The 14057-nt window shown below is 40.6% G+C and overlaps 1 protein-coding gene across 7 annotated transcripts in view; it reads right to left on the bottom strand.

Annotated features, from left to right (window-relative positions):
- The window catches only part of ZMYND11 (zinc finger MYND-type containing 11), a 108502-nt gene extending 95025 nt beyond the window's left edge, over positions 1 to 13477 (bottom strand). The window contains exon 1 of one of the 7 annotated variants that reach the window (XM_068934298.1): positions 13254 to 13477. The gene's annotated coding sequence lies outside the window, so the exon portion shown is untranslated. Of the gene's footprint in view, positions 1 to 12788; positions 12810 to 13253 lie in introns of those variants that run through there. The other 6 variants (XM_009683946.2, XM_068934302.1, XM_068934304.1 and 3 more) reach the window with 6 other exon arrangements.
- Between the last annotated feature and the right edge of the window lie 580 nt (positions 13478 to 14057).

Here is a 14057-nt window from a genome sequence, read left to right as displayed (position 1 = left end):
TGTACAGATCTGTGATTGCCTAAATCCTATTTGCATGTGTACGCTACCACATAATTTGACTCCCCCTCCCCTGAGATATATATGTAAAATCCATGCCCAAGCTCATGTTATAAAGCTGTGGATCAAACCACTATCATTAAGCAAACGTGCATGCTGGGCAAAAAAAAAAATCTATATCTACTGTTTTGAATCTTATTTTCTTAGAATAACATTGTAAAAAAAAAATATATATAGTTTCAACTACAATGTAGACAGGAATTATTTCACCCATCAGTGAATTATATTCATTTCTGCTGTGCAATATATCATATGTTTAGCTGTGTGCACTACTCAACAGCTTAACCCATGGTGTACCAACTTTTTAAGCGTCTTCTACACAGTATTCCCTAACTACACTTCATCCTGTTCTTCTTTTTTCACCCCTTCCAGATCTATTTAGTCTTCTCACTTTACCCTCCTTTGTCTCCATCACCCTTTTGCTGCCTTCTTTCACACCTGGAAAAACACATTCATGGAGTGCACTTTATCTTCTACTTCAGAAACTCCAAAAACCTGCCTTTTCTGTGAAACTTATTACAGTGTGCGCCAAGCTCTATTCTTTTTGTACTGTCTCCACGCCACACTGCATTTATTCATGCACAAATACTAAACTATTTGGGGCAGGGATTTTCATAACTTGTTTTGCCCGCCCTGTTATTTCATAAACCGCCAAGTACATCTGTATTACTACGTAAATAAATAACAGAAACAAAATCCAGATAAAACTTTACAGAAAATACAGGTAGTCAGAAGGTAATTACCCAAACTGGAACTCGGCCAGGACGACAGGGCAAACATCCTTATTCTTGTGGAAAGTGCCAAGGGATCATTAAAACAGCTTTGATTATTCCAAATCCTAAATACGTAAATACATACTGCACAGGAAATTTCAAAACGCAACTCAGAACGATCTATCACTTTTTTTTTCTAAATTATCCAAGCTACCTGTGCTAGAGGCTCATTAACAAACACCTTTTCAGCGCTACCTCCCGTCGCGGTTTGCTGTAGTCTGAGACGCAGGAAGCGAAGGTCATCATTTAAATGCAAGAGACAAAGCTATGGTGAAGCAGAGCGCTCCTCCTGAAACGTGGGGGCTCCTTTAACAATGCCGAACGGGCAGCTCGCGCCCGATTTTGGCAGTTCACTTAATTTCATTAATTCTGCGGCACTCGGAAGAAACGCTCCAACGCAAGGCTGTAATTTCAAGCTGCCAAGAGCCCTTTTGTTTCCAAAGTTTAGCAATGCCGATGGGAATAGGTTCGCCACCCATCGTAACGTTGGGCTTGGTTTAATTTATTTGTTTGATAATCAACTGGCCACCACCCCGACAGGAAGGCAAGGCCGGCCCGCGTGCAGCTGCCACCTGCCCGACAGGCGCCACTACAGCTCCTCAACCACCCCAAACCTCTTCCAAGCGACCTCCTGAAAAACGTACAAGGACATCGCATTAAAATTGACTTTTTGCTTTTCTTATCACTGATTTGGGTTTCAGCACTTTCTTTTCTTTTTTTTTTTTTCCCCTCCTCTCCTTGATGCGTTGCCTTCCACGACGGAAGTCCCTGCTTACCAGTAACGAAGCAGGGGGAGCGTGCGCAGCGCGTCCTTCCGAGTTTCGCAGGCTCTCCCATGGTTTTTCCAAAGAGAGTGCAATGGTGAGCCTCTAAAAAAATGCTGCCCGCTGTGTCACCACTGAAGACTGCCACGTCTTTTTAGGCAACCTGCTTGCCTCGTGCCTACCGAGAAGGGGGTCACGTCATTGCGAGTTGCTCCCTCTCAAAAAACACTAGACACTTGAGAGCATCATGGCTCCATTTCCCTCTTTTCACTGCCAAATATTAGCTGTTGCCACATATCTCCTCTCTTTTTATATTTCTAGATCATTGGGCTTCTGCTACACCATACTAGCACTTAAAGTCTAGGAAATTAGTTTCCCACTGCTGCTGAAAATCTAAAACATAGAATTTTCACATTTTTCTGCAAAATTATACTTAAAGAATATGCTATTTTTGAGAATATTTTGGATTTTAAAGTTATTTAGGACCACCTTTTTAAAATGTGGCTTTAATTTTCATGCTTGCAAACTATGTTATGAAAATATTTAATACCATGTAGATTTCTAATTATTTGACTTAATGGTGCAAAACTCTCTCTACAGAAACAGAAGAGCTGCCAAAGAAGATTAAAATCAGATTTTCTTCCTTTATTTGCTACACTGTACATTTTATTTCTATTTACATTCTGTGCAGGAAAAAAAAAAGAGTAATATGTTATTTTATGATAAAACCATGACTTCGCATTGCGTTTTCCTTTATACTGTTTATAACTTAAAGGACATGTTTGGAGCGTTGTTTCCTTTCTATTTTATGAAGCCTTTTTTTTTTTTCCTTCCAAAAGTGACATTTAAAAGCCAATAAGCCAAACTATATTTCTTGTCTATTTAACAGTGTCCAATAGGTAGGTGACCTAGCTGCAGTACGTTTAAATAATCTAACTGCTAGATCAATGAATGCAGCAGGAATGAAGAAAATGGCTGCAAGCTTCTCCAAGCGTAAGATTAGAGACTCAAAAAAAAGGGCGTTCTCTACTAGATTTTATATTTCAAAGACAATGTAACTGTTTAATTTAAAAAATCCATATTTTCCCAAAAGAAATAATGCAGTATTATTCTAATATATGGTTACTAAACAATTTATTTTTATTGTCAAAGATCAGAGCATGTTTTGCCAGTCTTGTACTGAACAACCTCATTCAAGAAAAAAAGCAGCCTCTGCTCAGGAAACATAATGGTGCTAGCTAGGATCTGGTGCAAAGTGAACTGTTATCTCACGCATGAAGATAATCAATGCTAATTTAAAGTAATGTTCTTTCAATTCCAGGTTTTTTTTCATGTAATCAATCAGGCCTGGAAACATGTGCATGCATGCTTACTCTCCCCGTCTCTCTCTCTGTCAGTTGTACATGAACACTTCATTATATATTCTCATTCCCAGACATTCAGGAGAAAATTTCTGCAGGTGTAAACTGATATTGCTCCACTAAAGTCAATGGTGCTGGAGCAAAATTATTTTTAGCAAAGAAACTGGTCCTCTCTCTCACCCTTTTTGACTTGTGTGCTTGGACTTTTCACTTCATGCACATTGATTGCCAAACTCTCTCTCCTTGCTTTCATATATACGTTTCCCAGCTCCTATTTGCACTCCACAGACACCCACTATGGCCCTTCATTAACTAACCACTCAAAGCTCTCTTATCTCTGTCCAATACTGCAGGAACAGGCAGGTATACTCCTTCCGGAGCTAAGGGAGGGACTCTAGGTAACTACTAGCGACAAAGTGCACTGCAAGGGAAGGCTGCAAGGCATCCGTGGATGACAGAAGAATAAGCTTGACCCAAAAAAGGATTAAGCTTTAACATTATTAGCTAAAATGTTCCATTATTATAGTAAATAGAATTTTAAAAAATCTAAAAACAGAGTTTTGGAACAAATATAAATGTTTATAAAGAAATGCAGGAACCAAGATCTAATGATCATTGTTTAGAACCTAATATGGGGAAAAAAAAGTATCCTCTAGCTTTCCACAGCAGAATATTGGGTGACTCTCGGTACCTTTCAAGGAGACACGTGAGACTGGCAACGGCTGGAGACAAGACTCTGGATTATATGACATACTAGTTTGATCACAAACAGCCATTTTCAGGCACAAAGAGCCAAGTGGACGTTTGGACACCATCCCTTCCCATTGGCACAGGAAATACTGTAACTGCTTATCCACTAACTCAGCACAGCAAACGCTGCTCTGCTGATGGGATCCTTGATGCACCTGTACTCAAAGTATCTGCTCCATCAAAGTACCTGTAGTTCATATTTTTCAATATGTCCTTTGCCACCATAGAGGAGAAAATTCCCCCTTTTATTGGCAGCTCCATGTCTTCAGAAGCTAGTGATACAGGTTATGCTCATGCGTAGACAATTTGTAAATGTGTTACTTCTATAAAACAGTTTCTTTACAAACATTCAGATAAAGAATGCCAACACAGATTAGGAAACCTAATAAAACCATCACGTGGAGGTACTTGACTGATAATCCGCATTTCCTAAAAGGGACAGTCCGAATAACAAGAGGCGCTCTCGTGTCTGGAATCAGAAGGAAGTTAAAGAGTAAGCTTGCAACCGGGAGGCTTGATAAAACAGCCTTCTGAGCGCCAGAAGAGAGGAAAGTGAGCAGGAGAAGGGAAAACCTCTTTCTTACAACAAATGTTTCCTTTAAGTCCATTTACTTCAGGTCAATGTAAGAAGATGATGAAGACAAAGCTACAAAATTGAAAGATTCCGTTTCTAAACGGAGAGGATTAGTGGTTTTTCTCGCTTTCCAACAAAGTCATTCTGAAACGCTCCTAGGTACACAGCAGCACTAGCCAAACTGCAACCTCTCCTCCTAAAAGATACATCGGTGAAATAAAACAATCCTTTTTTCGGTATAATAGTATTTAAATACTCATGGCAGCCTGACTGATCAAGAGGTCAGCCAGAGAGTACACCTCCTCACACATTTCCCCCTATCAAACGAACACTTCTTTCCTGAGAAAAGGTTCTTTGAAACAGCCCGTAGGAATGTCCTAAAGCCTCAACTAGATTTGTATAAAGCCAAAAACAGCGTCAATATGGTTGCTGTGAAAAAAACCTAACAACAATCCTTTGCTTTTTGTTTAACACAGAAAGGAAAGAGTTGCACTGTTTTCTGAAATGCGTAACAAACAACGAGCAGAAGCACAAGGTGAGGAAAATGTTATTCTGAGGGCCCTCTTGCACGGAGGAGACAGTATAGCCTCCTCAAATGCTAATGAACAGGATAAGTTAAGGTTATTTTTGGAATATGCAATTTTTAATACATCTTTTGAAAGGGAAAGAACCATAGAAATCACTTGAGTACTAAACTTGCTTTCCCATAACCAATTTCCATAATTTTAAAACTATGTTCTAAATTTCTTGACGTTTCTAAGCTTTCATAATATAGAAATAAACTTTTAATCTGACAGTTGTATCAGCCTTTCCAGTAAGAATTACTACATTACTACTTTAACAGGTTTCCTTTATTTATAGTTCAGTCTTTCCAAAAATTAACATACAGGTTGTAAGATATACAGAAAAAAATTAAGTCACTAATAGAAAAATGTGCAAGTTCTCCATGTTCTCTCTGTTCCTTTCATGGTACTGTAGATTCTTTCATAGATTAACGGACAGGTAGGAAGCTTCCTTAACCTCAGTGGGAACCATTACCAATTTAAAGTTATGATGTATAAAAGTCTTCTTAGAATAACAGTAGTCATGCTGTTGATATTCAAAACGCATTAAAAATACCTACATAACATTGAGTATTCCTGGAAAGTATTAAAAATAAAGTTATTTCATAAAATTGCACAGGCAAAAAAAAAAAGGTAACTTTGTTCTTCCTCGAATGCTGGAATTCTACACGCATGTTTATTTTAAAAAAATATTTTATTAAAAATAAACTTTATCCATCAGTATGCTCCATGTCCTACATATTTTTATGTGTCTAAAAAAAGGCTTTTAGTAGGCTCCTGGTCTAAATCTACTAAGTGCTTGTATGAGCAAGGTCTCTATCGTAATATTCATATAAATCTACCGGCAGCAATGAATTTTCTGCAGTGCATCAGTATTACAGTATTACATTTTATGAAACAGCAATTCTTTTGCATTGATTTTGTACAACTTTGAACCTGAATCTGAAGTAATTAATTGAGGAGAAGGGATTATGCAAAAACATTAGGTTTAAATTTGCCTCAACTGAAGTCAGGGGGCTTAGGAGATGCTGATCTCAAAAATCAGTAACAGACTAAAAGGAAAGTCTTAAAAACAAAAATCCGTAATTTAGAGGTAAAATTTCCACTTTAACTTGTGCGTGTGAACACACGTTCTGTAATTTTACTCAGCGTGGCACAGGCTATCTCCCTTTCAGAAGTTTTCCTTTACCAGCAATGACACTAGGAAAACAGTAATAAGGCAGACATTTACAGTGCAGACTTGCCTGTTTTTTGGGGTTCTGACTTGAGAACCATCTATAATTGTAAATAGGTATTTATAATGCGAGACCCTCTTGTTCCTAAATGCAGAAATACTATGTGAAACTTCACAGGAAATGATGATAGCTTGCTCAGAAAGATAAAACTCTCATCTCTCAGATCTTTTCAAAGATTTGCTGAGCAATAAGCATCCTTTAACTTTTAACTTATTTTTTGCTCTCTGTATGTTACATTATTTCCAGTTACTTTGGGAGTCTACTAATAATTTTCTCTTACCTCCATCTTGTTTAACTTCATTGCTGTTCCAACAGGTTCCAACAAAACCTAACATTGCAAGATAAGAATCACTCCGCTAAAATTTGTGAACTAAGTGCAATATCCCACGAGTCACTGCACGCACCCCGTCCACCTGTCTTTAAAAGACCAGATAATACTGCCACGCTGTAAGCGCGCAAGATCAAAGTATTTGTACTCTTTAGTATCCAGTTTCCAAAATGCTACTTTTGAGTACTACACCTACCAGCAGGTCTGTAACCTGTTTAGTCTGTTAACTAAAGTTAGTTATCTCTATTAAAATCATGTGCTGTGTTTCGTATTTATTTTAAACATACCAAAAAAGGAAAAAGAAATGAAGCATGGGAAAATTGAGAGGCAAACAGCAATATTTGAAACTCTTTTTTAAAATTGCCAGATCTCAAATTGACAGTATCCTCTTAGGGATGAAAAATGAATCAACAGAGTGAGGCCTGTTCTTTGCATGCAAAAAACTCAGTTCCCACAGAAAGGTGAACTGGATATTATTGGCATTTTTTGTAGGTATGCTTGACATTGTCTTTTAGCCGTTTTGTGGATTTTACCACTTCCGATTTCACTGTGTCTAGCGCTAAAATTATTCTAAGAATTTGTTTTATATTACAATTGAGAGCTGTATGAAGAGTTATAATCACTGATCTATGATTTTTATTCTGCAATTATTTCATTTTTGAAATATTCAAAGTACACTGATAACAATATTTTACTTACAATTGTTAATATTTTTGCCGTTTTTAAATGATGAACATTAAGTCTGCCATTTTATCCAATACTGTATTTTAAACTCAAATTCTGTATCTCTATACTCTCACAGCAGAAGTTTCTCTAGTTTTGTGAAGTGGTAAATGAGAGAGAGCTTGCAAGAAAACCAAAACCAATCTCTTTAAGTATAAAATTCTTAAAAATTTCACTTTGGATTTACCTGCATGGTACAACTATAGGATCAGGCTCTGAAGGGATATTATCAAAACTGGCTGGCCTAAAATGAGACCTCATAAGCTTTAATTTTAGTTCATGAACATAGCCTGTCCACAAGAGCAGAGAATCCTGTTCCTGTCGGGATGGGGGGGAGATAAAAACACAGAGACACAAAAAAGATGAATCAAATATTATAAAACAAAAGGAAAATCTGCTTTTAGCACAGCATAGTTTTATGATTCAAGTTAGTTCACCCTTTAATAGCTTGTATATTTAAAGAAATTGATTATAAACATCTTAAATAGATGTATCAAATCAAGCACAATTGTGTATAGTATAACTTTAGATATTTAATGAAAAAGTATAGTTAAAACAAGTAAAAAGTAGCTTTTTTACTTTTGAAAAAAAATGCTAAAAATTCATTATATAGTTGTTTGTCTAGTTTTACCACAAGTAAAAAAAGATTCTTCATTTAATTCAGTAGTCATGGTTTAGTCAAGAACAGAAATTATATAAGAACTAAAAAACAGAGTTCAGTCTTGCTCATTAACTCAATGACAGATACTGGTTTAAACAGATGATAAAATTATGCTTAAAGACTAAAATTGAAAATCCTGAAAAAATTGACTTGACACAGCCCTGATCTTGCAGAGAAATGCATGCAGATAAATCTCTGAAATCAAAGAGCTCTGTACACTGTAGGAGTGCACATGTTCAGGCTAGAGGCCACAGCGTTTATTACACTGCACATAGCCTCTCTGGTATCCATCAGTCTACTTCCAGTTACCTACACTACACCCAGGAATTAATGTTTTCTGGGGAAACATTAGACCATTTCAAGGTAAATCTGAGTTTTATTTAACAAATGTTTTGCATACTTGTTTTGCATTTTGCATAGATTACAAAATACTCTTTCAGCACTAGTGAGTTTGCATCTTTTAAATAATTTTTTGTGCAACATATAACCTTTTTTAAAATTTTTTTAAGGAAAATAAGAGTTAACTTACTAAGAAATTCCTGCAAAATGGAATCATTACTTCATCTTACAAACCATCTATTTTGCAGGCTATAGTCTCCCAACTGGCAGATTAAACTTGAGAACAATTACCCAATTATGAGCTAAATTTACATCCAACTGATCAAAAAATCACCCAGACCCTGACAAGAACAATCTTTGTTCACAACACTTAGCACAAGCAACACTGACAGACTAAAATGTACGAGCTACATAAAAGATGACATATGTTGCACTGCCCAACTACCAAGGGCACCACGCTCCAACTACTATGGGAGGGTATAATTTTCAGCACATTCAGGGACTAAAAAAAAAGTCTTCTGAAAAAGTCTAGAGAAGAAATATTTTTAGGTTTCATGCTTATTTTAAAGTGAAAAGCGACTGTAGGCAAAAAGGAATACTAGCACGGCAATTTTTAAACCTAGAGATAAAGAACACGATCTAGTATTAGAAAGCTCCAAAACAATCACTGCAAGGATAGCTAAAGCCCTATTGCATGGAAGGAAAAAATCTCCATCAATAAAATCACTAGTCAGAAATCTAAATACACACACACACACATATATGTTTTATTGAAGACTCATACAGAAAACAGGATTTCCTCCAACAAATCCGACCTAGCCCTTGCAAAAAACAACTCCCCCCCAACAAAAAACTACTTTATCAGGTTCAGGCAAGTAAACTTCTTATGTGTCTGTGCAGTAATTCAAGTAATCCAGCAGTCTATGAGCCAAGTTCATCATTGCTATGATATATTTTGGATAGATTAATTTTGTTTATAGCTTGACTTAGCAGATGAGACAACCTATCTGTATAGGGATTAAAAACAAACAAACAAACAAACAAACCTATTTCACTGACACTTATGCCATGCTGGAGCTAGCTAAAAAGCCTTCAACCAATATAAGAAGAATATCAGAAATTTACGTGACTTTTTAAGACACCATCTATCAGGAACTACTGCCTCTTTTTTTTGAAAGATTTCTCCTAAACAAGTTCATTGCCTGAAGTTAAAACTTATAGACTTCCAGGACTAAATGTTCAGGAAAATTGAATGTTCTGTGCAAGGCAGTAACTATGTCCAAAATTTCCAAACTTAGTTGATTAACATTAGATACCTAATTCCACAGCAAGACTCCTAATTCCAAAATTTGCCGAAATTGTGTAGAATGAGACCATATTCTAACAAATCGGATTGTGAGGCATTTATGTACAGGTTTAGACGCCCAAAATTAAGAAAACATCTTAAAATGCTAGTTTTTATCTATTTCTTTTTGAAGTATGTCATCCTAATTCAGAGACTGCAGCTAACAGCTCAGTGGTCCCCAAGCTGCAGTTCACTGATAAAACTGCACAACAGTCTAGATGTAGCCTAAGCGAATTCAGGGTGAATTTGAGGCCTAATTCATTGCCCATTAACATCACTGTTTCTTCTTCCAGGAGCACCATGTCACTAACAGAACCCAGTAGGCTATATTTATCTGCAAGGTGGAGACACCAAACACCCTCCGCAGCCTTTCACTATCTCATTTGCTCTTAGACGATGTTAGGCAGAAACGATCCAGGTTTTTTTCCCTGCAGGAGCCGCAAGTCTCTCCCGAATGGGTCCTTCTGCTCTGCACACCTACTACCTAAAAATTGTATGGACGTACAGGGACACGATTTCAGAAACAACCTAACATTTACATTGTGAGCATAGCCATTATATCCATGAAATTCTCCTATACTGCTTACAGTCTGGGAGGGCAAAGCACATGCGCTATTAGTTCAGTAACATTGTCCATTTTTTCCCGAAATTTTAGGAAATGCTGCTCTGGCCTACAATACATGAGGGCTAAGACAACCCATTAAGAATTTTAGTTCGTAGTGACCAAACTCTTTTTTTTTTCCAAATTTGTATTTAAAAATAATATTCGTAAGTGCTTGTTTAGCTAAAAACGTTGTGCCAGCCTAACTGCTACATAGGACACTTTCAGCCCCATGTACTTCTCATTTGCAATGGTGTGGAAATGAGCACGCTCCAAGCCACCACTCATCTAGCAAGCAGTAACGTGTGAAGCTGTAAAAACTCAACCAGTTGCAATCTTGTGAACAAACTCCTATAGTCTGATAAAGGACGTCCATACATAAAAATGAATCAGTTCACTGACATTAGTTTAATAACACACATGCAGAGAAATTTTATGCACAGTATTACCCTGATTCTTTTCATTTCTCCTCCCCAGAAAGGATTTCTCTGTTCAGTCAGTGCTATGAAGCCCCAAAGAGTGGAAAAAGAGCATCTTCTAGCACAGCGCCAACCCGAAGACCCCCACCCAACATACGCACACTCACAAGCCCCGTTATAGCTGACTTCCTCACCAGGTAATGTCCATCACACTCTCCAGCTCATGAGATGGAGTGGAACAGCCTTTTTTTTTTTTTTTTTTTAAAAAGGGTAAAAGACGACCTCCAACAGACTCACTCAGCCTTCAGTGCTGAACCTCATACTTAGTATCAACTGCAGACACTTCTTCATGATGCCAGAGACCACCAGTCAAGAGGACAATCAACTAGCCGTCAAGACAGTAACTTTTTTGTCAATCAATAAAACAAAATTCACAATTGGAAGGATGAAGCGCTCTCTATTGTAGTATCAACCCTACAAACCATTCAGGTCTTCATCAAAATTTCCGGTCAAAACAGAGAGGGTTTGCTTATGCATGGAAAAATGGGAATTAAATATAAATCCATATGGGGAATTATTCCGACTGTACTTTCACTTTTGTATAAAACAGCAGTTAGCAAATGCTCTACTCCCTTGAAGACCAGTAGCACGCTCAGAATGGTTGATAAGAAAATTAAAAATATATGTATTTCCACTCCCACTCTCCCCCCAGCACCTGTCTCGGTGATCGCCCGATCGCCCTTAAAGACTTAAACAATTGCCTAGAAAGAATAACAACAGAAGTGCAATGACAACAGTATCAGTAAGACAGGGGAGCATTTTCTATCTTGATCCTCTTCTCTGCAGTAAGGTCTCCTAAAAACTCTTTTACAACAAATAGTATTATTTCTACAATACAGACACCGGGGTAGATTATTTCAGGATGTTAAAATGCCAAATTCTGTGGTTTTAAATGCATTAGCACCAAATTAGGTAGTTTTGCCACCCGTTTCCTTTCCTCGAGACACCCCTAGCTCTGGCGTTTCTGCAGTTCTGCTTGGCACCGGGCGTTTGCAGAAAACAAACAAGCAAATAACCAAAAAAAAAAAAAACCCACAAAAATTACTGAATTAAGTCTGCTATTTTCAGGATAAAGAAGAACCGCACGCCCAAAACGACACACAAAGTTTCCCAAGTCCCCAACAGCAGCATTTTACGGGAGGACTTTTCTCCAAAACTGTGGGAAGGGCAGGAAAAAAACCTGCCGAGGCTCCCCATTATCCCGGCCACGAGAGCCTCTCCCCGCGAAACCAGAAGAGCCCAGGAGACAAACAGGCCTCTGGAAATCCTCGAGGCGGGGCGGGGGGGGACACACAAAACGCCTCACAGAGTTCTTTGGGCATAAGATGGGAGGGGGGCGCGGAGGAGGAAGGGGGGAGCCCCCTCGGCAGCGCAAATCCCCGCCGAGGCAGCTCGCCGCGGGCGCGGAGCCGCCGCGGGGGGGGGGGAGGGGGGGCGGCAGGTATCGCCCCGCTCCCGCCCGCCCGGCCCGGCCCGGCCCCTCCGCGCCCTGCCCGGGCGAGCAGCGCGGCGGGAGCGGGAGGCAGCGCGGGGCGGGGGACGGGACGGGGCGGCGCGGGCAGCCGGAGGCCCCCGTGGCCGCGCCCGCCCTTTGGGGCCAGCCGCCGCCGCCCGCCACGGGGGAGGGCGGCGCGTTGGCCCCCTTCCCCGGGGCAAGGGCAGCCACCATGGCCCCTCTCCCCTCGCGCGGCCGGCCTGCGGGCACCCGCCGCGCCTCTCCCCGGTGCAGCCTCGGCGCTGTCGAGCAGCTGCCATTACTCGGGCCGAGAGCCGTCTCCAAGCAGACATCCCCCCCCACCCCAGCGAGGGAACGCGGGGCCGCGGGTGGGGGGGCGAGCAGTGAGAGAAAGGGAAGGGGGGAAAGTGGGGAGCAGAGCAGGCGCCTCGCGTGAGGGAGGGGAGGGAAGGGGGGCGGGTGGCGGCGGCGCCCAGGCCGGGCTGCGCCACACCCCGCTCGGCCTCGCCTCTCACGCCAGGCCCCGGCTCCCCCGCCGCCTGCAGGCCCGCGCCGCCCGCTCAAGGCGGCATTTCTCTGGGGCGCCCCTCTCCCCACCCCATTTCTGCACGCCCCGATCCCAGCCTGACTGCAACTCGGCACGCAGCGGCGCGCAGAAGCCGCCAGCCTTTTCTTTTTCTTTCTTTTTTTTTTTTTTTTCCTGCCCTTCCCTCCCTTCTCGCAGCCGAAATCCGACAAGGGAAGGTGGAGAAACAAAAATAATCGCCGTTAATAATCACACGCGCTCCGCCGCCGTCCCCTTCTCCTCCGCGATTTCCAAGCAGGCTGCGAAATAATCCTTCCCGCTCCAAAAAATAGAATAAAAAAAAAAAAATCCCGCCTTCCACCATCTCCCCCCCCACCTTCCGCAGCCCCACACATTTTATTATTAAGTATTGTTGCTCCCCCCTCCCTATATGCTACCCCACGGGGCAGGATTGCCCCCTCCCCTCGCGCCCAGCCCTTCCCCTGCCCCCTCTCCCCCATCTCCTTGGAACAGTGTGTACATGATTTTGTAGTTTTTTTAAGGCGCCATGTTTATAATCCTCCATCATATTAAAAAAAAATCCACCCAGCATGAGACACGGTGTCTCTCGCACCCCCAAAGCCAGGCAGGCAGACACAGAAATATCCACAGGGCTGTAAATTCAACCCCCCCGCCCGCACACACACCCCTCCTCCCCAGACTTAAAAGTCTCTCTCACCTTGTGCCGCCGCCGCCGCCGCTTCTGCTGCTGCAGGGGGGGAGAAGTTAAGCCAGGGGAAACTTTTCAATCCCTTCCCCAGGCCGCTGCTGCCTCCTCCTTCCACATATTTTTCCCCTCGGAGTTTTATTGTGTCTGAATTTTCTCTCTCTCTCTCCTCTTCTGTCTGTCCACAGTTCAGGTTTCTGGGGTAAACAGGGTTTAGGATGGTGCTAGGGATATTTGGGAGAAGGAGAACTCTAGTGGTGTCTGCTGGAGTTGCTATTTGTTTCTTTTATTATTATTTTTTTTCTAATAATACATTTGAAACGTATCTTTAACTATTTATTATATATGTATTTTTGTCATACTTTTAGGCCTGAGCCCTATGTTATTGCAGAGCAAAAATGTGCCAGTTATCTGACAAATGTAAATTCCTCCTAGCATGAAGTCCAGCTGGGAGAAATTCTGAGTAACGTTTTCAAAAGTGGATGCTCACCTTGAGCAACAGCAACTAAAACGTACAGAATCAGTGTTTGCTCTCTGAATTGGCTGTATGTTCCAAGCTACAGATCCACACTTTTTTTGCAAGATCAGGAGATACATAGTAATATGAAATATAGGTATAATATATGTAGCAAGAAACTGTGCATGTGTTATTATATTTTGTATGAAGTATGAGATAAATATTAAACCGTTATTAAAGAATGTCTGAGCAATTAATTCTAAAGTTATTGAAATACTTCAGGAATTATATAATGGAAAAATTAATGCATTTCCAGTTTGTTAATCTTGACCAGCAGTGTGATATCCTTTATTGAAATA

This window comes from Struthio camelus, chromosome 2, assembly GCF_040807025.1.
Source record: "Struthio camelus isolate bStrCam1 chromosome 2, bStrCam1.hap1, whole genome shotgun sequence".
NCBI classification, from domain to species: domain Eukaryota; kingdom Metazoa; phylum Chordata; class Aves; order Struthioniformes; family Struthionidae; genus Struthio; species Struthio camelus.
The sequence above is the reverse complement of the archived record's forward strand: the minus strand, read 5'-3'. Positions and strand labels throughout refer to the sequence as shown.